We start from the raw sequence: 24,167 nt of genomic DNA, 5'->3' as shown, positions 1-24,167 counted from the left end.
TCTATCTATCTATCTATCTATCTATCTATCTATCTATCTATCTATCTATCCATCTCTATACACATACACACATATATTTCATCAACAAGTAATTAATCATTGAAATTGTGAGAATGGATAAAAACTCTAAAGGAGAGGCTATAAAAGGAAAAGATTGACTCCTTCTTTTATGTCCCTCAAAGACTGTTAGAAAACTTTGCTTCTCTTCTTAAGACACCAATATCTCCCTACCTCACCCCCCACCACAAACACACTGAGAAAAACAAATGATTTAGTCTTATGTTTCCTTGAGGAGATTGTCCAACAGATTTAAACTCCCTTAACCACTCTCCTCTGTTCTTTAAAAGTTCTCAGCAATGTCACCCATCCTCCCTTCCTCTCTGGTCCCAGAAGAATTGTTCCTACTCTTTACTAAACTAATCTCTCTATCTGTGTCTTTGATTCAATTACTCCTCTAAGACCTTGCTCCTATTTCTTCTTAATCTCACCCTTCCAAGCAACCATTCTTTCTGTCTTCCATCTTTCATTGTCAAACTCATTGATTCAAAGATTTGTCCATATCTCATGCCTTCATTTCCCCATTGGCCACTTTCTCTTCAACCTGCATGGTTAAGCGTCTACCTACTTAAACTACTCTCTTACTTCTTACATGTGGATCATCACTGGATGTGGATCATCACTGGAAGTATCCTATAGCTTACTTTTACCTCCTTTATCTGTCAGTAAAGATAATTTAATTTAGGGTCGTGGTAGTAAGCCCTTCGTTTACTCTAGCTTAGAATGACTAGATTGTAAACTTCTTATAGGGTCTTGTCTTTTCTAAATTTTGTAAGGAGATACTTAATAAATGTTTGTAGTGGTATGTCTTATTTATTATAACAGTCAATGTGCCACCCACATTTAAGCTTGGGTTGACCCAGGTGAACCTGGTCACTGCTTGGCAAGATTTCATGTTTCCATTATCTCCCTCCTCCAATTCAGTCTTCACATTAACCAAAGTTAATACTCTTAATGTAAAGACCAGACCATATCATTTCACTAATCAGAAACCTTCAGTATCTCCCTATTGTACCAAAGATAAAATGTACACTCAGCCTCATATTTAAAGTCCTTCAAAGTCTAGCTAAAAACCACCTTTCCAGCCTTTGTTTTATGTTACCATCCCCAACTCCCAAACAATTTATATCCTAGACAAACTAAGCCAACAGCTCTTCCCATCTTTCATCTCAGTTCATTCTCTTAGTCTTCTCCCCATGCCTGGAATTTACCACTTCATCTCTGCCTATTGACATCCTTCTCTTCCTTCAAGATCCAGCTCAAATGCCATCTCCTCAGGATCTCTCCTTTGCTTCTATTGAATTTGACCTTGAATTCTTATTTGTGTGTGCCACACTCTCCAAGTTGATTGTAAACACTTCAAAGTCTTAGACATCATCCCTTGCTCATTAGTTCAGAACTACAATTTCACAGGTATTAGATACTCCACATAAGGAAATTCTCCCCATCAATGCAAATTGACAACTGACATATAACTTAAAGTCTTAGAGATTTTGCCATGAGCACCAAGAAGGGAAATGACTCACCCAGGGTCACCCAGCAAGCATATTAAAGGTAGGACTAAAATTCAGGAGAGGTACAAGTGACTTCCAGGTCAGCTTTTTCTCTAGTCCTCTTGCCTTTCACATAAAGCAGGGATTTTTTTCATCCTTTGTACTTGTTCTAAGTGACTTACATAAAGACAATGTTTAATAAAAGTGAATTGATTGACGATCAATAACTTTGGCAAATTGAATCAAATCTGGAATTAATGGTCTTTCACATCCATGTCTAGATGTTTATCAATCAGTCAACTTTTTCTCATCTAGAAGCTTATTATCAACTAGATTTATTTTTAACTGAACATTTACTATGTGACTAGGACTGAGTTTGTCCAATTAATACACGTTTCAGTCACATGATTAAACATAGGCTGGATGCTAAAGTAACACATTTACATTCAGAATCCATTCATCTCTGTCAGGATTGAGTCAACTCAAAGTTAAAATATCCTAAAAAGTATGGAGGACCAGAATGAGGGAGTCAGGCTTATTCTTGTTTGCCAAATTTGATTTTCCTAGTGCCATTATCCCTGCCAATAGTGGATACACTCAAACTGCTGGAACTGAGTCATACACAGGACTGTGTCACAAAAAAAATTGACTTGGGCATCAGTGTACTCAGAGCAGCCCCTGAATTCTATTTTGCAGAGGGAAGACATGGGTTAGCACACTGCATAGCTCACAGGTCTGACTTCCACCGTGGGCTCCTCACCACTGCCAAACCTTCTGGCAGACCACTGAAGCCTCTCTGGAGTCATGACAGGTGTCTGCTGCAAAGTACTGCTCAGGGAAATGACTCTTCTTGGGAGCTAGGTTTGTCAGAGCCAAAAAGCCACAGCTGGCAGGGTTTATGTTTTATCATGATTGTTTGTAGTATTAATTCAGTGCTGAGCTTTAGCTATAATAACACTTTCCTTTCACCCTAAAATGTGAGTGAGCTTTAGAGTTTAGTACTGGAACATGTATGACGTTCAAAGTTTCCTAGAAACATTCAAATGTAAGTTTTATACCTGCTTTTGAACATATGCCTCCAGTGATAGACACATGGTAGGTTGACATTCTCCTATTTTCCCAGCTGGGTACACTCCTTTGGAATGGACTCCATCACATTCCCAGGAAACTCATCATCAGGAAACTCATCATTCTCTGAGATTGTATCAGCTTTGATACTCACACTTCATCAGTGCCCTCAGTTTCCTCTGTCCCTCTGATTGGAGGACTGCTACAAGGTAGAGCAAGGAACTGTTTCCAAAGCTTCCATATAAAGAAGGCTTCTAGGCCAACCATCTCTTCATTTCCCAACCGACTGTACTCCTTTGTACTAAACTCCATCATGCCTCCACATTAGTTCCTTCTTTCTCTTTCCCCCACTTTTTCAGATTTTTTTTTTTATGCACTTTCTTCCCCCATGGGATTGTGAGCTCCTTGAGGGCAAGAACTGTGTTTCTTTTTTCATATCTGTATCCCTAGCACTAGCAAAGTACCTGGCACAAAATAGGCACTTAAATGTTTATCAACTAATTGGCATCATGTCCCCTTTTAAAAGTCAATGCCAAATGCTCCAAATTGGAAATATCAATCAAAGATAGGATTGGAATGATAACTTTGGTATTAACTGGGAAGATGTTGCATAATTGACAAAGATAACTTCCTTGTGAAACACCATAAATAAGGGCCTAAAGGGCCTATATCCTTTAATGAAAAAAAAAAAAACATAACTGTTCATATTTTGGGGCAAGTCATTTGAATTGTATTGAAATCCTTCTCCAATGAGTCATCATGGTATGGAGGTGATACCGGGTGTTCTTAAAGGTTGTGCCAATGGAGCACAAGTACTGGAAAGTCTACCAAGCTAGAAGGGCTTCACGTATGAGTACTGCGATGACTGTATGTGTGGTTTAGAGTACTGGCCTAGCGAAATTAGAAGAGGCTCATCACCAGTTGGCTTTATTCTGATGAATTTTTCAGGTCTAACAACTCACAAGACTCTTGTGTCAGTGCAGAAAGAACTCATGCTAATGATATCAAAAGTCCTGGAAGTACTAAATAATTAATGCCTTATCTGTTGACAAAAACACTTATGCAGTCTGGAATATAGTCTAATCAGAATATTTTAAATAGTTACCTTCCTTTCTTAACTTATCACCCTTGCTTCCCTAAGTTTTCTCATCTAACCCCAAATAAAATAAAAAATCAGGAGCAATAGAATGAAAATCAGGGTTCCTACATCTCTCAGGATTTTCTGTTACATAGTACACTAGAAAGATGAAATCAGTTTCATTAAGTGTTTTGATTATGAAGGTTGATTAGTAGGGACTACTCGAGTAACTGGACATAAAAGAAAAAAAGTTAAAGGGTAATGTTTAAAATGAGTGGTTGGTGTCTGTGTTACCTCCAGAAGGAAATGACACAAATCTAAAATAGTGAATGACAAGAATGAGGATCCAACAAGATCTTGTTGCCTGCAGTCTGGCTGCCAGTTTCATTATTCAACAGGAAAATTAGACCCTGACCCTCAAACACTGGTCTCTGATTGGTGAACTTTCCCCTAATTTTGCCTAGAATCGGGCTTCCATGTCACTTCTGGACATTTCCACATAATGATGTGGTATTCATATTCCCCTCCCTTCTCTTCCCCATTTCTAGCTCTCCTTTATTGTTTTCTTTCCCCATTAGAATTGTAGCTCCTACCTTGAAGAGACTGTCATGTTTGCTTGTATTTCTATCCATCCAATCTCTCTCTCTCTCTCTCTCTCTCTCTCTCTCTCTCTCTCTCTCTCTCTCTCTCTCTCTCTCCTCAGTCACTTTCTGCCTCTATCTGTCTATCTGTCTCTCAAAGGTAGAATTATAGGCTGAGATTAATGTAGCACCAGGAGGCACCTCCCCATATATTCTCCTGTGGAATAACTACCCCAAGATCAAAGTCTTCTCTGGGTCTGAATATCCTTAAACTGTAGCTCACAAGCCCCCTACCAATGTGTCTACCTTTAATAATCAGCCAAAGGACACAATTACTCTAAAGAAAGAGAATTTAACAAAATGTCACAGTTAGAAATATAGCAACAAAAAACCACCCAAAAAAGACAAACAAGGTCCCATAAACCTGTGGAAAGAATGGACACAGAAAGGGAACACACATGATGAGACACACATTGCAAACACATGTGGCCATGGCACAAATATTGAGGGGCACCTCGTGCCTTAAACACTGAAGGGCTGCTAATGTCTTCTCATGATTGTTCTTATGTAGCCTGCTCCACACTCATCTCATAGTCTCTGCTATGCTGGTTATGTAATCTCCAGTGGGCACTGCTCAGTCAGTTGAAGAACCTTGGCCAGATGCAGTTCTGATCTAGTCTCCCAGGGTGCAGCTGTGGTGGATATTGTAGAGTGAATACTATACTCCATCTTCTGCTGGATGCCACTCAGCTATAACCTCCATTGCCTCCAGCCACCTTTTGGTTCAATTGAAATTCTTGGCTATTTCTTCCTCTTAGAGGCACTGTTTCTAGAGTGAGCTGGCCTTACAACCAGGAAGACCTGGGTCAAGTGCTGTCTCTGACACATACTCACTGTGTAACCCAGGACAAGTCAATTAACCTCTCAGGGCTCAGTCTTTCTCTGTAAGTTGCAGAGAAGTAGTAGATATTTCTTCACCTACAAGTTTCCTACACCTATGAAATCACAGGTATAAATTTCTGTCCCTATCTTTTTTTCCTTAGGGAAAAGTGGAGACTGACTTTTTAATTTTTTTAGCTTAAGTCCAATAGACTTTTTCTAATTCTTTTCAAAAGTCACAAACCCTTTCATAATAACCAGCACAAAAAAAAAAAAAAGATTCCATTCAACTTTCCTTTTTTTTTTTTCCCTTCAGAGTCCTGGCTCTGAGGTTTCTCACCTCTGAAAAATAGGACCTTCCCCACTAAATGATATCATTAGGCATAATCATTTCTTGAAACATCTCTTCCTGGTCTAGGTCCCTGTGTTAGAGACTTCACCCTTGCTTTATGGTGAGCATTCCATATACTTCCCAATTTTAACTTCTGAAGGTAGACTGCAAACCTGGTAATGGTTATCTACCTAATTCCTACTAAGTAATAGAGGATTTGATATTCCTTAATTTTGAACTCTCACCTCTCTAGTGTTCCCATACAAACAAGTGAATAGGGGGAAAAACGTTACAGAAACAAGCTAATCCCACGTAAAAAGCTCATTTGTCTTAGCTTCTCTGGGTCTCAATTTTTTCATCTGTGAAATGAGTAAATAATAGGACCTATCTCATAGGGTTATTGTAAGGCTCAAATGAGGTCCTATTATTTACTTTGCAAGCTTTAAAATGCTATCCAATTGTTATTATTATTATCATTCTACCTGCCTAGCTGCAATTCTAACTGCCTAAGAGCCTTATTGTTTACACATGTGTCCAATACAAAGCTTCGGAGGGACTTTGAGACATCCTCTTACACTAATAAAATGAAATTTAATGGAGATAAATGTGAAGTCCTATCATTGGGCCCTAAAAATCAACTATACAAGATGAGTATAGTTGAAGCATAGTTAGATAATATTTTATCTGTAAAGTTCTGGGAAATTTAGGGACTACAATCTCAAGTCGGCAGCGTGGAATGATCACAAGAAAGATGTATTTATAGGCTGTATCACTGAGGTACAGTACCCAGAATAAAGATGATAGTAGTCCTGTTTAGACTCTGGTCAGTCTATGTTTGGAGTACACTGGAAACTAGACTCTAGGACTGCACTGATGGTCTTGAGTACAACGGGAGCAGGGTGATAAGGACAGCAAAACAACTTTGAGACCGTATCATACAAAGATCAGTTTAAGGAGCTTGACTATTTATTTTGGAGAAGAGAAGCATCATAGGGGAACTGCTTTCTAGTATCTGAAGTTCTGTCACAGGAAAGAGGAATTATACTTAATCTGTTTGTCCCCAGATGGCAGAACCAGTACCAGTAGGTGGAAGTTGAGAAGCAGCGAAACATTTCTTCAAAATGAGAATTGCCTGAGAATGTAGTCTTAGGAGATAATAAATCCCCCATCACTCGACCTCTTCAAAGAGAGGTTATTTAAGATTTAAGTTCTACTAGTTTAAAACTGCGCTAAGACTAAGAAACCCTGATACTATTTCAGATTACATTACCAACTGATTTCTAGGAAGTAGATAACTTAAAAGTATAGACATTTAGCTAACCTTTATGTTGGTTTACAAAATGCTATATATTGTTATTTCATGTGATCTTCACATGAAATGGGAAATAAATGTCATTATTGTGCCCATTTTTAATAACGGGAGGATTGAAGCTAATAGAGGTTAAAAGATTGGCCCAAGGTAACAAGTATCTGACTCGGGATTCAAAATCTGGTCTTCCCAACTCCAAGGCCGGCCCTCTATCCACCATACCACCTAGCTTGCTTTGTAAAACTAAGGGTGCTTATTATAGAAACGTTGTGGTCTGGTCACTTTTTATTTCCAGAATATATTCATTAGTTGGAGAAAAATCTTTATTTTGAATTTCTCTTCCTTGTGAAAATAGTATCGTTTACCACTCCTTTTTGAGGGAAAAGGATAATAGCTCACATTCCTAGTGCTTTAAGGTTTACAACATCCCATCTTCCAATTATACTTTGAGATAGATAGTGCAAATGCCATTTTGTAGATGAGGAAACTTAGACTCAGATAGGCTAAGTGACTTTCCCAAGTCCACAAGCTAGTTAGTATCTGAGTTGAAATTCAAATCCAGGTTTCATTCCACATTCAGAACTCTTTACATCAATGGGTGCCTTGTTGTTTCATTCTTATGTAGTTAACTAGGGAAGAAGGTGGCTAACAGTGTTGGTTGCATATTGGCCTGCCATGTGACAGTTTATAAGTAGTTTTCTCTAAAGAAAATATAAATGTAAAGAAATGTAAAGAAAGGTATGCTAGAAAGAATACTCTATTTTATATCTGAAAACTTGGATTGCAAAGGTGGTGTAGCAGGTAGAGTGTGAGGTCTATAGTCAAGGATACTTGAGTTCAAACCAGCTTCAGACACTAACTGGCTGTGTGACCCTGAGTAAATCATTTAACCTTTGTTTCCTCAGTTTCTTCATCTGTAAAATGGGTATGATAACAACACCTACCTCCCAGGGTTTTTGTGATAATCAAATGAGACAATAATTGTAAAGTGCTTAAGCACAGTGCTTAAGCAAATGCTATATAAATGTTAGCTATCATCATCATCATCATCATCATCATCATCATCATCAGTCTGAATTCTTCCCACTATAAAGTAACACTGTGACCTTGGACAAGTCAGTTAACCCTGGGTCTTAGAACTCCTTATCAATAAATGTAGGTGTTGAACAAGATGATTTTAAAAAAATTTGATAGCACAAAAGAGCTGCTATAAACACTTTTGTACATATAGGACTTTTTATTTTTTCTTTAACCTCTTTGGGGCATAATGCTAGCAGTTGATAGTTGGGTCAAAAGATCTAGTAACTGATTAGTGTGAATAATGATGTGTGTATAGTGGTCGGATGTATTAGAATTCTTACTATTTCAAGTTATATTTATATAAAATATATAATCCTAGTCCAATGGAAATATATGGTAGGAACTTGAATAATGTGACTGCTTCATAGGATTCATACTAACCTGGGACCCATCTATAATTCCAAATTGTTTTCCAAAATTTGAACCATTTACAATTCCATCAATAGTACAATGTGATTATTTCCCCATCAAACCTCTAATATTTGTCATTTTTCTTATTCTCATCTTCACAAATCTAATGGGTCTAAGATGGAACTTCAGAAATCCTTTAATTATCATTTCTCTATTTATTCTTGATTTGGAAGATTTTTTCATAAGACTATATTTAGTCTTAGTTTCTTCCTTTCAGAACTGTCTGTTCACATCCTTAGATCATTTATTGATTGGGAAGTGGCTTATATTATTAAACATTTAAATCAATTCCTTATGTATCTTGGAAACAAGACCTTCACCAGAGAAACTTGCTTCAAAAATTTTCTAAGTTTCTTCCCAACTCTAAAATCCTGTGAGTCTATGAGTCTATAAAAGGCAAAAACAAACAAAAAAAAAGAAATAACAATCCTCATCAGTTAATTTATTCTAGAGAAATATTGATTAAGCCAAATCTTGATGCATGACAGATTATTTTAAGCATCTCTCATGGAAGTTTCCTTTTCTGAAACTGGTTCATTTTAGTGTTAAAACACACTATGTGCTGCCAAACATCAACCTGTGTTCTGTGTGACACAGTGCAGAAGTTTTGACAAGGCAATTGTCTTCCTGGGGCAATCATTTTCCATCTAGAGTGCAACACTTAATGTTTCACCATTGTTCCAAAGACTGGAAAGACTCTTGCTTTTCTGAACTAGGAGAAATGATTCAGACTCTGAGTAGGCTTAGTTCAGTTTTCAGCAGTAGAGACCGAGCTGAATAAACAAATTGAATAAGCTAATAGAGCTTCTAGAAATGTTTTACACAAGTTCTGTGTATGTGTTGAAAATCACAATTAATAAACCTTTGAGTCTGCATGTGTGAGGCATTGGAGTGTGAGAAAGTATTGAACCAGGAAGCAGGAGGCTTGCATTCTAGTTTTGGCTTTGCCTCCAACCAGTTCTCTGTGGTCTGGGGAAAATCATTTTCCCTTTCTGAGATTCAGTTTCCTCATTCATAAAGTGAAGAGATTAGACTAGATAATAATAATAGCTGTCATTTTCATCACCCTTTAAAGTTTGCATAACACCTTACATGCATAATCTCATTTGATCCTCACTTCTTTTGGAAGTGCCTGAGGTAAGATACCTGGGGATACAAAGAAAGCCAAAGAGTGAATGGTTCCTGTTCTCAAGGGGATTATAGTCAGATGGGTGAGAGACAACAGAAATATTTGGCATTAATTGGGAGTAGTTTCAGAGAGTAGGAACTAAGATTGAAGAGGATTGAGGAAAAAGTTCTTTTACACAAGGTAAGACTTTAGTTGAGACTTAAAAGAAGCCAAGAGGTGGAGATGAGGAAGAAGAACATTCTAGGCATGGGGGACAGCTAGCGAAAACCTTCCTGAGTTGGAAGATGGAGAATTTTGCTCAAAGAACAGCAAGGAGGCTAGTGTCAGTGGATTGCAAAATAATAAAAAGGGAAGAAGACTCGAAGGCTTGAAAGGTAGGAGGGGGAAAGCTTATATCAAAGGTATTAATAGTCAAATACAGTATTTTATATTTGATCCTGGAAGTCATGGGAGTTTATTCAATGGGAGGTGGTGGTAGTGGTTGTGATATGGTCACACTTGCATTTCGGGAAAATCAATTTGACAATTGAGTGGAGGATAAAATTGGAGTAAGGAGAGACTTGAGGAAGGGCAACAAAGCAGTAGGCTATTGAAATAATTCAGACATGAGGTGATAAGGCCCTGCACCATGACCATGGCAGTATCAGAGGAGAGAAGGGATATGAGAGATATTATAAAAATAAAAGCAATAGGAGTGGGCGATCGATTGAGTATGCAAGAGAGAGACAGAGAGAGATGGAAACAGATAGAGTAAAAGGTTGAGCTGACACCTAGATTGTGACCCTTGGTGACTTGGAGTATGGTCATACCCTCAAGAGTAACAGGGAAGTTAGGAAGGGAGGAAGGTTTTTGGGGAAAGATAATCAGTTTTGGATATGTTAAGGGACATCCAGTTTGAAATGTCTAAAAGACATTTGGAAATCTAAGTCCGGAGGTTAGGAGAGAAATTAAGGCTACATAAATAGATCTGAGAGTCATCAGCACACAGATAATAATTAGAACCATGGGAGTTGATAAAATGACCAAGGGAAATGGTTTAAAGAGAGAAAAAAAAGAGGGTCCAGGATAGAGACTTGAGGGACTCTAATTAAATGAATTTAGCCATTAAAACAGCTAAAAACCAGACGCCAAACGCAGTTTAACTGATAGTTAATTAATTGATCTGTTAGTCAGATAATATTTATTGAGCACCTAACAAACAAACAAACAAAAACAGCCCTTACTTTCATATATATATAGTGGTCTGTGTACACTTGGTCTTATTCTTGAGCAGTAGCCTGCATATTGAGCAAAGAAAGTAAAAAACAAAACAAAACAAAACAAAACAAAAAAAAACTACAGGGGGAAAAATTCAAAGGAATTCACCAGAGTGAGGAAGAAGGAGAGAGAAATGATGAGTTTATAAGAGAAAGAGGTGTTTCTGTAACACCTCTTATCAAACTAGGACAGGAAATGCCTTCTTTGATGTGACTTAGGCACTGGTAATAAGAAATGGAATCTGGGACAGATTGATAACATCTGTTCCTCTATTTCTGAACAGCACATCATACTCGCTTATGACTGAAATGATTATATTGAACAGAAATCAATCTGTCAATATGCTCTTATTTTTTTCCCCCAGCAAGGAGCTCAGCTCCTGTCACAAAGTCAGAGACAACAATGGCTGCCTCTTGGAATTAAGCATCTACAAGAAGCATGGATTTTGGGAGTGGCACCTTCTTAGGAGATAATCACCTCTAGTTAGCTTTGTCTGACCTTGGGATGTCAGGGAAGGAAATATTATTTTTGATGAGTAGGACTCTTGTTAATGTTCTTTTGCTCAGATCCAACAGCCTACTCTGGAGGTAAGGCCAAGCAACAAAATTCCTTCAACTTCATGCTGTTTAGAAGAATATGAACTTTTTTTTTTTTAATGAGAGAGAAACTACAGATGACAGGTCAGCAGCCTACAGGTTTACCTTCTCAGAGTACCCTTGACAGTTCTCAGAGTACTTGACAGTTAGCCTACCTAAACAATATATCAATCAATAATTATCTAGCCTCCTGAGGGTTTGGAGAGCAGAGGAGACACATGGGTAACTTGACTCAGACTCAGGGTTTTATTAAGGCAAAATGGTACCTAAATCACATATTCTTTTTCTACTCTCTTCTTCAACCCTTTCTAAGAAAGAGGAAGGGGAAAGTATATCTTTCAGATTATCAGATTTCCTGGTCAAAGCTAATTAACTGAATTATTCAAAGCTTATAGATTTATAGAAGTCAAACACTTAGGGAAAAAATCCACAAAAATGTGATAATAATGATCTTGAGGAACGAAACTTTAAATGAAGGAGAAAACAGAGAAGTGATGATTTGGGATTATTCAAGATTGTGTTGCCTTTTAATTTGGGATGATAAATTTATCTCACTATTTTACTGCTAATGATTGAGCATCACTAGGAAAAACTCTGTTACTATGGCAAATGCATCTCTCTGAGAAGAAACATCTAAAGGGGTGTGACTTAGAGAAAACATGGCACTAACTCGTGAACACATGAACAAAATTGTCACTTGGCCCATAATGCTTAAAGTAGGAAATGACAGAATAAAATCAATTCCATATTTATTGAGTTAAATCACCTAGGTGGCTAGGCTTTATGAGGAATACAAAAGGGTTTAAAGGCCAGTTTCAGCTTATAGTACAGTCAGAGAGAAGACAAGGACACTGTGAAAAAAATTAAATAACAACAAAATCTTTAAATAGAAGGCAAAGACATCAATAGAAGGTATAATAATAATAACAGATGTATAGAGCTTAAAAGTTTACAAAGCATTATATATGTATATATGTGTGTATGCATGTATACATATACAGACACATGTGTATATGTATGTATGCATTCTATATGAGCCTCACAACAACCCTAGTGAGATAGGGTTTTATATATATATATATATAAAACAATATAATAATGATATTATAATATATATTACATAATATCAATTATATATATAATGTTATACCCATTTTACAGTAGAAGATGCTTATATATATATATATATATATATATATATAATGTAGATGGTCACATAGCTGTGAAGTATTACAGATGAGATTTGAACACAAGTCTTCATGATTCCAAGTCTGATTCTCTATTTGCTATTTCAAGTTGTCTTTTTATGATGAGACAATACGCATGATTAATTGCCAACTGAGTTATTCAGATACTAACTGCTATAGCAGTTCAGAGAAGGGAGAGATCACTGTAGGCTGGTTCTGTCAAGAAAGGCTTTGTGAAAGAAACAGGGCTCGAGTTGCCTTTTGGATAGAGGAGCTTTAGATAGGTCAGAGAAGGGAAAGGGTCTACTATATAGGAAGAACACTATAAGCAAAAATATGGTGGTTGTGAGCCTGAGAAAGCTCAAAGAATACTTTGGGGACAGTGAATAGGGCTGTTTGCCTGAAAGTGAGGGTCTGTCTAGAGGAGTAGCTTGAGAGATAACGAAACAAATAGATCATGATTAAACTGATGAGTGGGCCTCGGTTGTCAGGCCAAGGAGTTTGAAAGAGCATCCTGTTTATTCCTGTTTAGAGGCTTCTATCTAACCTCTCCTTTTCCTCTTTGTAATGATAAAACTGTATCCAGTTGCAGATGGCAAAAAATTATCTTGAGCTGTGTCTTTTACTGTTTAATGTTTCCAAAATGTTTGTGGATGTTCTCCTTAACTAGATTTGCAAACCAAGCATAGGCTTTCCAGGTGTTTCTACTCTGTACAGCACTGAGCACAAAGGCATAGCTAGGGGAGGGCAACTGGGTCTTTGCCACAGGGTGAAAAAGTGAAAAAAAGAAAAACTCTCCCCCCAGTATACTCATGCAGAAGAGTAGAAGAAAGTGAGAAGAGTAGGAACTCAGACATTTCCTGAGGAGAGGGGAAGAGGGTGTTCAGGTTCTGGGCAGCTATCAGTACAAGAGACCATAGCCTGTTCACTCTGTCCTTCCATCCTGTAAAGAAATCTCTCACCTGTGCCATCTCTTCCCCCGCTGTCCTCTTTTCTCTGTCCTTTAAAGGAAGACCAGTTTCTCTTCCACTGCTGTTCCTCAGTAAGCAACAATGCTACCTTCCAGTGCAGTTTAGTAATAATTCTGGTACTATCTTACTTACCAATAACTGCATTGGAGAAAGCCTAGGACCCCAAACCCCTTGTGTTGGACTAGATGACCTCCAAGCTTCTTTCCAACTCAGGAATTCTCAAAATAGTATTTCTCCTTCCTAAACAACTGAATTTAACTTAGTTATTTTATGTATTATTTTCACTTCACAAATTATATAGTTTTCTGAGATGTATTTTATGTTATTCAGCTTCAGCATTAGTAGCTATAGGCACCAAAATGGCTAGTTATAGCACTGCCTAGAGTTTAATAACTTAATTCTAAAGTATCCATCTATTATTAGAAACATTAATGAGAAACAGGCTGTTGCCATAGCAGTTTGCAAAGAAAATTGGCCATTTGATCTATCTAACAAGAAGAATGACAGACTTGAGGATCTCACTTCCAATGAGTATGAAGGGCAAAGGAAAATTTGTACCACCAGAAAATAGGCACTCAGGAGAGAAAAAATCTACTTAAGGTTCAAAGGAGTACCAATATTTGGTCATTTATTTTGGTCAATATTTTGTGGGGTACGAAAATGTCCTGACATTCAAATAAAAAATTTTACTCTTTTCTACTAGGGTCTCTCCAATGATATCCTGGAGAAATGACTTAGTGGGGGGATAATCATTATCTTTAATTCTTTGAATGATTGCTATGAAAGTGAATATCTTTTTCTGATGGGGGATTCAGCATAGTTCTAAATTTCAAGAGTAAGAGTGAAGAAAAAATATATACAGATTCTTTGGTGATGGTCTATGGTTGAGATTTGCACAATGAATAGGGCAGTGAGTTATGGAAATGAGGATCACTAAGCTATTACTAAGTTCTGAATTGCAGTAAATAACCATGCCATGGTCAAAACAGGTCAGGAAGCCCACTGTAGTAAGAGATGTGTTAGAATGTGAATTAGGACTAGTTTAATGATTTGTAACCCCAGGGAGGAAAGCTAATTCACTGGGTGTGGAGATGTGGAAGAGATAGACAATAAGAAATCTTCGTACATCCCCTCCCCCAACTCTGTGATTCAGTGACACTGGCCTCGTTACCATTCCTCACATAAGGCACTCCATCTCCAGACATTTTCACTGGCTATTTCATGCCTGGTATACGTTTCCTCCTCATTTCCACCTCTTGGCTTCCCTGGGCTTCTTTTGCATCCCATTTAATATTGCATCTTCTATAAGAAGCCTTCGTTCTTTTTGGCTAGGCAATGGAGTTAATTGACTTGCCCAGGGTCACACAGCTAGTGAGTGTTATGTGTCTGAGACAGGATTTGAACTCAGGCCCTCTTGAATCCAGAGCCGGTGCTCTATCCACTGAGCCACCTGGCTGCCCCAAGAAGCCTTTCTTGATTCCTCTTAATGCTAGTGTCTTCCACCTATCGAATAGCTCCAATTTCTCTTGTTTTCATGTTGTCTCCCTTCTTCGACAGTGAGCTTCTTGAGAGCAGAGGCTGTTTTTTGCCTTTCTTTGTATCCCCAGCACTTGGCACAGTGCCCGGCACATAGCAGACACTTTATAAATTCTTATTGACTAAGATATAAGAATACTAGATGCAAGTTCAAGGGCTCTGAGGAAGAACAGTGCCATGTGACTGGGGGGGAGCATGAGGGCAACACTCCAAGATTGTTGTGGAGTGGAGCTAGCTTCTAATAAATACAGTACCTTCAAAAACCCAGCATAGAGAAGAATGCTAAATAATAATTAAAAAAATTAAAATAGATTAGCTAAATAGAATATAAATTTCCTGACGGCAAGGACTATTTCATTTTTGCTTTAATATCCCTACCCCTGGCACAGTGCCTGGTACATAGGTGTCTACTAAATGCTTGTTTATTGATTGAAGTTTGTGATATTGAGGAAGTTGTTATGGATAAAGAATGCCTATCCAAAATGGCATCTCATTGGTCCAAAACTGGCACTTTAAAGCAAGGAATTAAGGAATTAAGCATCTCATTTCTTTTCTAGTTAGTTAGGAAAAGGGTCAGCTTCCATGGGAAAGTGCAGCTGGGGTGGATGGGTCTAATTTAAGTGAGAATCAGGTTTCAGTTTGGGCTTGCAGACAGGTTGGAAACGGATGTGAGATAGATGGAACTGTTGAAAAAAGCATAAGCAACAGCTCTGAGAAGAAACTATAATGAGGATAAAGATCTCAGAAATAATAATAATAATGTATCACAGGTTTATCACTTTAGTAATAAATGATGATCAAGGCATTTGATCAGATAGGAGAAAAAATTGCTTAAACCCCATAGATATTTACAACATTCTACATATGAAATCTCTCTAAGAGGGAAAAAAGTAGCCCAGCATCTCTGAAGCAATTAAATATTGATGGTGTGGACAATGACCTTCCTTTTGAAATCTCTGGGAGCACAGAGCTAGTGACAGACTCCAGTTAGTTCCTGACCAAACAAGTCTGAGAGCGTTGAAAATAGCAATTCTTGCTAATCTAGGACTTTCCTCTGTTTATTCTAAATGCTCACCCTTTGATATTGTGATATTGAAATTCAAAGGATTTGGCTGATTCAAGTAATGAGATGCAAAATATGTGGATATAAATATATTAATTTAAATCATCACTCCAAATAAAATCAAGACTGTATCCATGCCTGTGAAATTATACTGATGTATGGTGGGTCAGGCCATTTTGGTCATCTTTACAATTTATGCAGATTGCTCAGTGTGGCTGTGATGATTAGTATTGAATTTGAGGAAGACTGGGCTTCCCTTAGACTGGCCATTCTGCTGTCTGGTTCTGCTGCTCAATATAGGTATGGCCTACACCTAATGTTACATTAAACTAAGAACAAACAGGAAGAAAAAAACCAATTCTCTCCATCATTTATTAAAAAGGGTCAAGTTGAGGCAGCTAAGTGGTACAAGGGAAAGAGCACCAGCCCTGATGACAGGAGGACCTGAGTTCAAATCTGGCATCAGGTGTTTACTAGCTGTGACCCTGGATAAGTCATTTAATCTCTGCTTGCCTTAATCCATCTGAGAAGAAAATGGCAAACCATTCCTGTACCTTTGCCAAGAAGAGTCTGACATGACTGAACAACAACAAATGAGTTGAAGATTTTTTCCCCTTTTTTAAAAATGAGAGTTCTCTCATATGACAAAAAAGAGTGAAATTAACATAGTATTAACATAAGGGACAATATGGTCCACAGGGAAACAAAGAGTCAGACATGACTGAACAACAAGTAAATTGATAATTTTTAGAAAAGGACCAATAAAAATCAACAATCTGATGGCTGTAGTCATTCTGAATTAGGAAAAGGAATAATGAATGAGTCTGTGATTTCACTGGTATAAGAAACTTGTAGGTGAGGAAATTCCCCCTACTCATACTGATGGGTACCTTCTCTGCAATTTATCGTCTTAGGTTTACCTAGAGCACTGAGAAGTTAAAGACTTGCCAGGGACCCCCAGTCATCTTATGTCAAAGGCCTAACTTGAACACAGATCTGTCTGATTTTGAAGTCAGCCCTCTTTCCACCATGCTATGCTGTCTCATTCTGAATTTAAAATATTCAGTTTGCAAACATTCTGTTGCCCAGTGCTTCCTTTTCCCTTGAGTGATCCTTCCCATGTCCTCCCATTATTCCTTAGTAGGAGCACATGTCACAATGTTAGTGAGCCTTTGCTCTGCTTCAAGCAATGGAGAGAATACCTGATAATGTAAGCACTAAACTCTATTTGTAAATGTTTGGTTATAGTTGTGCTACATAGGGTCATTTCCCCAGTGTGCCTCTACTGGATTTTGGACAAATTTTATTGCCACTAAAAAAGGCGGTCTTACTTAAAGTCTCTAAATTTTTTTAAAAAAAGCTTGATAATGGTATTTCAATATTATTTGTTTCCTTTGTAATACCATTCAATCTACTTTATTTGTTTAAAAATATTATCCTGAGAAAGGATCTAGAGACTTCACTATACCAACAAAAATCTGGAAAGCCTAGAGATTTGTGACCTATTCCACCATCTTCCCAGAATACATCTTAAACAAAAGAGTTCATGACACAAAAAAGATCAAGAACCCCTAAACTAGAGGGATGAGGATGTAGGTGGTTATGGGGACACAAAGACAAAAGTCCCTGTCTTTGAGGACCTTAGAGGCTACAGGAAAACACAACATATTAATTCACTCACTCAATCACCAGGTATTTATTCAGCATCTATTATTTGCTAGGCACTGTGCTGGTCCCCAGGGTTGCAAAGATATAAATGAATTAGTTTTTTACCTCAAGAAGCTTCTACAGGAGGGAGATAAGAGGTACATTTGCAAGTTTATACCCAATACATAAATCCAAGATAATTTTGGAGGGAGACGGGAGACACTAATAACTAGGAACTGAAGATATGATCTATAATGTGAAACCAACTGCATTATGAGAATGACTAAAAGTAGTTATACAAAATTATTGTCCCTGGATGCTTATGGACTACTTATGGTTGGGTGATTGAGAAAACTGAACTAATGCTACAAGGAACCAATTACTGAAGGTAAAGGTACTAAAGGTGCCTTTGAAAATTGGTAGTAACTACTAGGAGTTAGGCTACCATTGGGAGCAGAAGATAGTGCCAAGCTAGGGGGCTCTTACTATTCATAGTTTTCAGCCTTGATCTTTCATGCCAGGATGATTAAACCATGTGGGAGAAGATGGAAAAACTCCATCATTCAGGGAAAGGTGGAGATTGAAATCTTCTGTTATATTACTCAATGGGATGACAGAATAACAATTTTCCATGAGGAAACCTCACAGGTTTTGAAGACAGGAAGCTCTGGATGGAGGTTCAAGCCAATGCAGAGATTTTAAAGAGTAATGTGGCCTTCAGATTTCCCATTGGGCGTGTGTGGTAAAGGGAAAGAGGGTTACCATACTAACAATTCTTAGTGCAAAGAAATAAAAGGAAAATAGACATCTCTAAGTCAGGATCAATAATTACCTCATTGGCTGGTGGTCTGAAGTTGTTTACAAATTACATTAAAACCTCAGGAAAAACAAGTAAGTTACAAGAATGCAATTAATATAAATCATGTATACTAAATTTGATCATCTATAGCATGGGAATATACTAAGTGCTATAATATTTTGGAGAAATTACAGCATGTTAGAGAAATGTTGATAAGGAGCATGAGTTCATTTAAAAAGATTGACATTGAAAACTTTCATGTTTATGTCTCCTCTGAGTAGTTTTAAACATTATTGTAATATGCCATTTATCTTGAAAATTTAGAAAGTGTACTCAGGAATCCCAGAAAACAGAGTACTTATAGTATTTGAGACTAGTACCAATCATGAAAGGATGAAGGAATAAAGATTATGAAAAAACATAATCAATCAATAATCAATCAACACTTATTTATCAAGAGACTAGTGTTGCTAGGCAGCTGGATGGGTAGATGGATAGAGCACTGAGCCTACAGTCAGGAACACCTGAATTCAAATATGGCCTCAGACACTTACTAGCTGTGTGATCCTGGACAAGTCACTTAACTTCAGTTTGCCTTAATCCACTGGAGAAGGAAATGAAAAAACCATTCCAGTATCTTTGCCAAGAAAACCCCATGGACAATATGGTCCACAGAGCTTGAAGAGTTGGACACAACTGAACAATAACAAAATAGTATTGCTGGGTCCCGGGGATAAAAAAATATAATATTTAAGGCTCAATGGTAAGGCACTGAATAGTAGTAACCAAGTTAATTTAAAATTACATGGAAAATATTGATTATTTTTCCCTTATATCCACTGATGAAAAATAAGGAAGAATTAGAATTGTAGGAAATATCACAGAACTTTCAAGGTAGAAGGAACTTTAGAAATCATTAAGTACAGTGATGCTTTCATTTTAAAGATAAAAAAAACTGAGGCCCAGAAAGATGAAAGGACTTTCTCAAGGTCATTCAGCTAGGTTGTGGAAGAGCTAGGATTATAATCTATGTTTCATGATGTCAGATCAGCATTATTCCTATTCTACCACAAGTCCTTCATTACACTCCTGGCCCTCCACTAAAGTGGGCAAGAAGCAAAGGTTAAGAATCTCTCTGGATTTTTAAATAATAGAGTTTTATCTATCCTATCATCAATCAAGAATGATTTAAGTCTAGGTCTGGCCTAAAAGCTATGACATTTTCTCAAAGACCTCTCAAGGTCCCTTCTAGTCCTAACATTTTATCCTCATAACATCCCTCAGAGATAATTAGAGAACAGATGGATAAAGTGAGACAAAGGCATGTAAATTATCTGCTTCAGGAAAATAATGAAAAGGAGGATGAAATCCTTGTCTTGTCTCACCTCAACAGGCTTTCAGGCTATGTTGACTCACTATCTTTTAAACTAGAATTAAATGTTGTTGCCTTATTGGTGTTTATTTCTGTACTTTTAAGATTATGATTCAATGAGTTTAATGTATGCTTACTGTAACAACACAGGTCTTATTGATTATTCTATCATAATATATTATTAAGGAAGAAATCTACTATTATGGCAGAGAAGAAACAAAAGGGAATACAGTATTTTATTGAGAGTGTGCCCTTGCCCAGAGACCTTTCCCCATTTCAGGATTATGAATTTTAGAAGCTGTTTTCCCGGGCAACTCTAATGGTAATCAAGAATGAGAATGCATTATTTAATACTATTAAGAATATTTGGTAGACAATAAGTGAATGTATTTTTTAGAGCAAAGTGGTTACTCAAAGAATGTATCTCAAGTGAATGTGGTAAAGTACTGTGCAAGCACAACAAATATTTAACCAAGGAAATCATATAGTAGACATTGAACACGAACCCAGAGCTTCCCTGTATACTTCTGGGGACTCCAGTGCTATGAGGACTTGGCATTTTGGCATGTCAGAGAAGACAACCTCCCAGCCAAGGTTACATAAGACAAAGCGACCCCAGGCTTAAAATACTTGGTGGGCGTGCAGTTACTCCGAGCCATATCTTATGGGACTCCACGGATATGATTACTTTTATTAGTCAGCCAACTAATCCAAAGGTAAAAACATTTAAATGGGATGGCATAGACACAAAAGTAGCAATAAAACATTTGGTCCTTACTCATCAAAAAAGATTTTTAAAAACCTGGAAAAAACCCTTCTTTTTATATGAGGAGGAAAGATCTCTGCTATTTTTCTTTTATCCTGAAGCATTTTTTGCTACATTTCTTTTAGAAAACAAAGCCTTAACACAAGGATCAGACTGGGGGAAAAACCCTTAGAAGACTTTTACATTGGAAAAAAGATTGGGAAAGTACATGAGTTTTCAGACCTTTGGCTGAAATGTATGATTCCTACCCAGACTGAGATATTTTTTACCCCAAGAGCCAAGCTGTTTGGAATGCAGAACAGTCTCAGTTACTGCTCCTAGTAACTAGTAACTACTACTAACTAACTTTAGGCTTAAGTGTATCTTTTTAACATCTACTTGTTATTCACTAAAGGCAACTTCTCTATCAGAAACTTCACTTTGACTTAGGGTTGGACTTTTATTTTTACTTTTTGTGGCTTCTTATTTAATTCCTGATTGCACCAAATTAGCATTTGTTTTTCAGGTAGTTAATGAACCTTTATTAAATACTTACTATGTGACAGGCACTGTGCTAAACGCTGGGGATGCCAAGAATGGCAAAAAAACAACCCCCCCAAAAAAAAACCCAACACATCCTCTGTCCTCAAGGAGCTCACATACAAATGGCAGGGACAACATGCAAAAAAAAAAAAGGATGTATGTGCAGAATTTATTTAGTGTAAAGGTAATCTCAGAGGCTTTGGAGGCCTTGAAGCATTGGATAAGTGTACCTAGATAAGTTTCTACAGAAAGTGGAATTTTATCTGAGTGTGAGAAGCCAGGAAAGCTCAAAATATTGCATAGTATCCTAAATGAAATATACATCACTTAAAAGAGTTTGACCTAAGTATCCATATATTAAAAACCAAATGGATGATGGTGTATTGTACTATGATATGCTGATAGCAACCCATTGAACTGTTTCCTTCAGTGTGTGTGTGTGTGTGTGTCTATTTCAGACAGATACCACATATAAACAAAGAACCTAGCCCATAACTGAATAGATGAGCAAGCTAAGTTCCATTTTGGGAATTGCAGTGTTCTTAATTATCCCACTCTTCTCCTTGAGAAAAAAAAAACAAAAACAAAACTATGTTTTGAACATCACTATTTTCTGATATTATATATTTCAGAATAATGTTATATCAAAAATAAAAATTAAGGATCAACCAAAGGTAACGGAGAGAAGCATTGTTAGCATAAGTGACGTGCAGCATATTACAAATGACAAAATGTATGCATGAAACATGTAAACAATATGATCTGGAAAACAGATGATCAACACTCATGCTGTGTTTATTTCCTTGTAAAACTGAGATTTATAGAATAACCTCCAGAATATTGAATGAACTCCCTCCCAAAAAACCTCTTCTCCCTGACCTTGATGGAAAAATGTGGATTGTGACACAGGATTGTAAGGTGGGGATGGATCGTGATTTGCCTCATTAGAGGAAATACCCACATGGATGAGACCACAGATTCCTTGATGTATTTTGTCTTAGAGGATTGGAGTTATTAAATGGTGAGAAGTGAACTAAATGGGTAGCAAAGAATCCAGGAAAAGATCTGAAATGTCTGACTCCACAGATGTGTTAGCTCTTGCTGAGTCAAGTGTTTGGAGACAGGGAAAAGGCTATAACACTGCAGATATAAAATGACATTGTCTGCTATTGGTCTTTTCTATGAAGCCAATGGTATTAAATGCAGTTTTCTATCCTTTGTATTGTTGCCCTGTACAATCATTAAATTTTGGCTTTAAACATGTTCTTTCCAAAATCAGATCATGTTTTTGTACTCACGTACTGGGATTTGATATCCCCTGGGTTCACCACTTTGAATTTTTTGTATTGTGTTACTTTTTGCTCCTTGGATCCCCCAAAATAGTGGAATTTAAGGAGGATGTCTAGGCAGAACCTCAAAGGGGCTGTGGTAAATGATGTGTGATCAGTCAAACTGAGACTAGGAGGATGGATTGCCTCCCACCCTTGCCATGATAATCATTCATAAGACTTCTTTCCAACCCAATCACACCTAGCATTTTCCTCCAATACTCCTTGCATTATGCCCCTTCTCTCTGATATGCAAGTCCCTAACATCACCCAGTATTGACCCCTAAGGATACTCACAGCAGCAACTGTCCAGGTCTCATTGGGAAATTCTTCCTGCATCTCTTTCCCATATACATCAGCATGCCAACACTCTGGCCTCCAGATCACCTGATGACGGTGGGATGTGCCCTTTGGAAGACTGACTTTGAACTCAGAGGTAGTCATCTGAGCATCATCTCCTCCTCCCTTCCTTTTTAACTTTGATTGGGATAGATGAGTATGTATGGGTGAGTTTCAATTTACATCCAGATTTCTTTCTCTTTCTCCTTTCGTTTGAACTTCCCTGTTATTGTCAAAGATACCATCACTCTACTCACCCCAAACCTTACAACTTCAATATCATCTTAGACTCCTTATTTTCCCTCACAGTGTATCTAATTAGTTGCCAAATTTTGTCATTTCTCCATCAACAACATGTTTTGTATTGGACCCATTCATCGCACTCACACAGCCACAACCCTAGTTCAGGCCTTCTTTATCTCTTACCCAGATTGTGCCATTTTCATTCTTGCATTTCTATTCTCTAGAATAGTAGGTGTCTAATAAATCCTCCTTGTATTGAATTATGTAAGATATCTAAGGTACATGAATACACATGCATATACACATGCCCTTGCAAATTTTTCCCTTATAAATGACAGTTTAGTGTTATACTGGTGGGAGCATTAGAAACTATGCAAATGCCATCGACAAGACAGACAGAATTCTACACTTTGTGTCAGAAGACCAGCACTCAAATTCTGGGTTCCATCATTTGTTAGCCAGTTGTGTGATGTTAGATAACTCACTTAACATCACTGAATAATAGTTTCTACAAAAGGGAGTTGATAATAATGCCTAGTACTACTTATCTTACAGGTTTGCTATAAGAATTAAATGAGATAATGAAACTAAAGCATTTAGTCAATAAAAAATATTGTGAAATGACTATGAATCAAAAATCAATTTCTCAATAACCACATACTACCAGATTTTGCAAACTGCAACCAATTCCATCCAGTCCTCCACTTGTAGGCTTAATAACTCAGTTAGATCAATTTCAGTTTCACTCCATCTTAAAAATGTCTTAGTGCAGCTAAAACTATAAAATTAAGTCAATATATAAATATAAACAAATTATTAGGTTAAAAGAGTAGAACAGGTCTAGTAGATACCAGATTCAATAGCTAAATCAATTTTATATTACACAGCTAATGACAAATCATGTTACGATACAGAATCATTTTTGCCATTAGAAATGAAATCACTAGAATCAATTATGATTTTGTAGCACAATAGTTATATGACAAGCACAAAACATTTAATTTTAGGCCTCCTTACACGTACAGAAGAGGAACCTAATTGTTTCTACCAATGGAAAGGACCTGCCCTTGATAGAACCTCGGATACTATGATCTAGGCACAGAACTCAAAGAGGAAGGAAAGGAA

This window comes from Vombatus ursinus, unplaced genomic scaffold (genome assembly GCF_900497805.2).
Source record: "Vombatus ursinus unplaced genomic scaffold, bare-nosed wombat genome assembly UNPS02014781.1, whole genome shotgun sequence".
In the NCBI taxonomy this organism is placed as follows: domain Eukaryota; kingdom Metazoa; phylum Chordata; class Mammalia; order Diprotodontia; family Vombatidae; genus Vombatus; species Vombatus ursinus.
The sequence above is the reverse complement of the archived record's forward strand: the minus strand, read 5'-3'. Positions refer to the sequence as shown.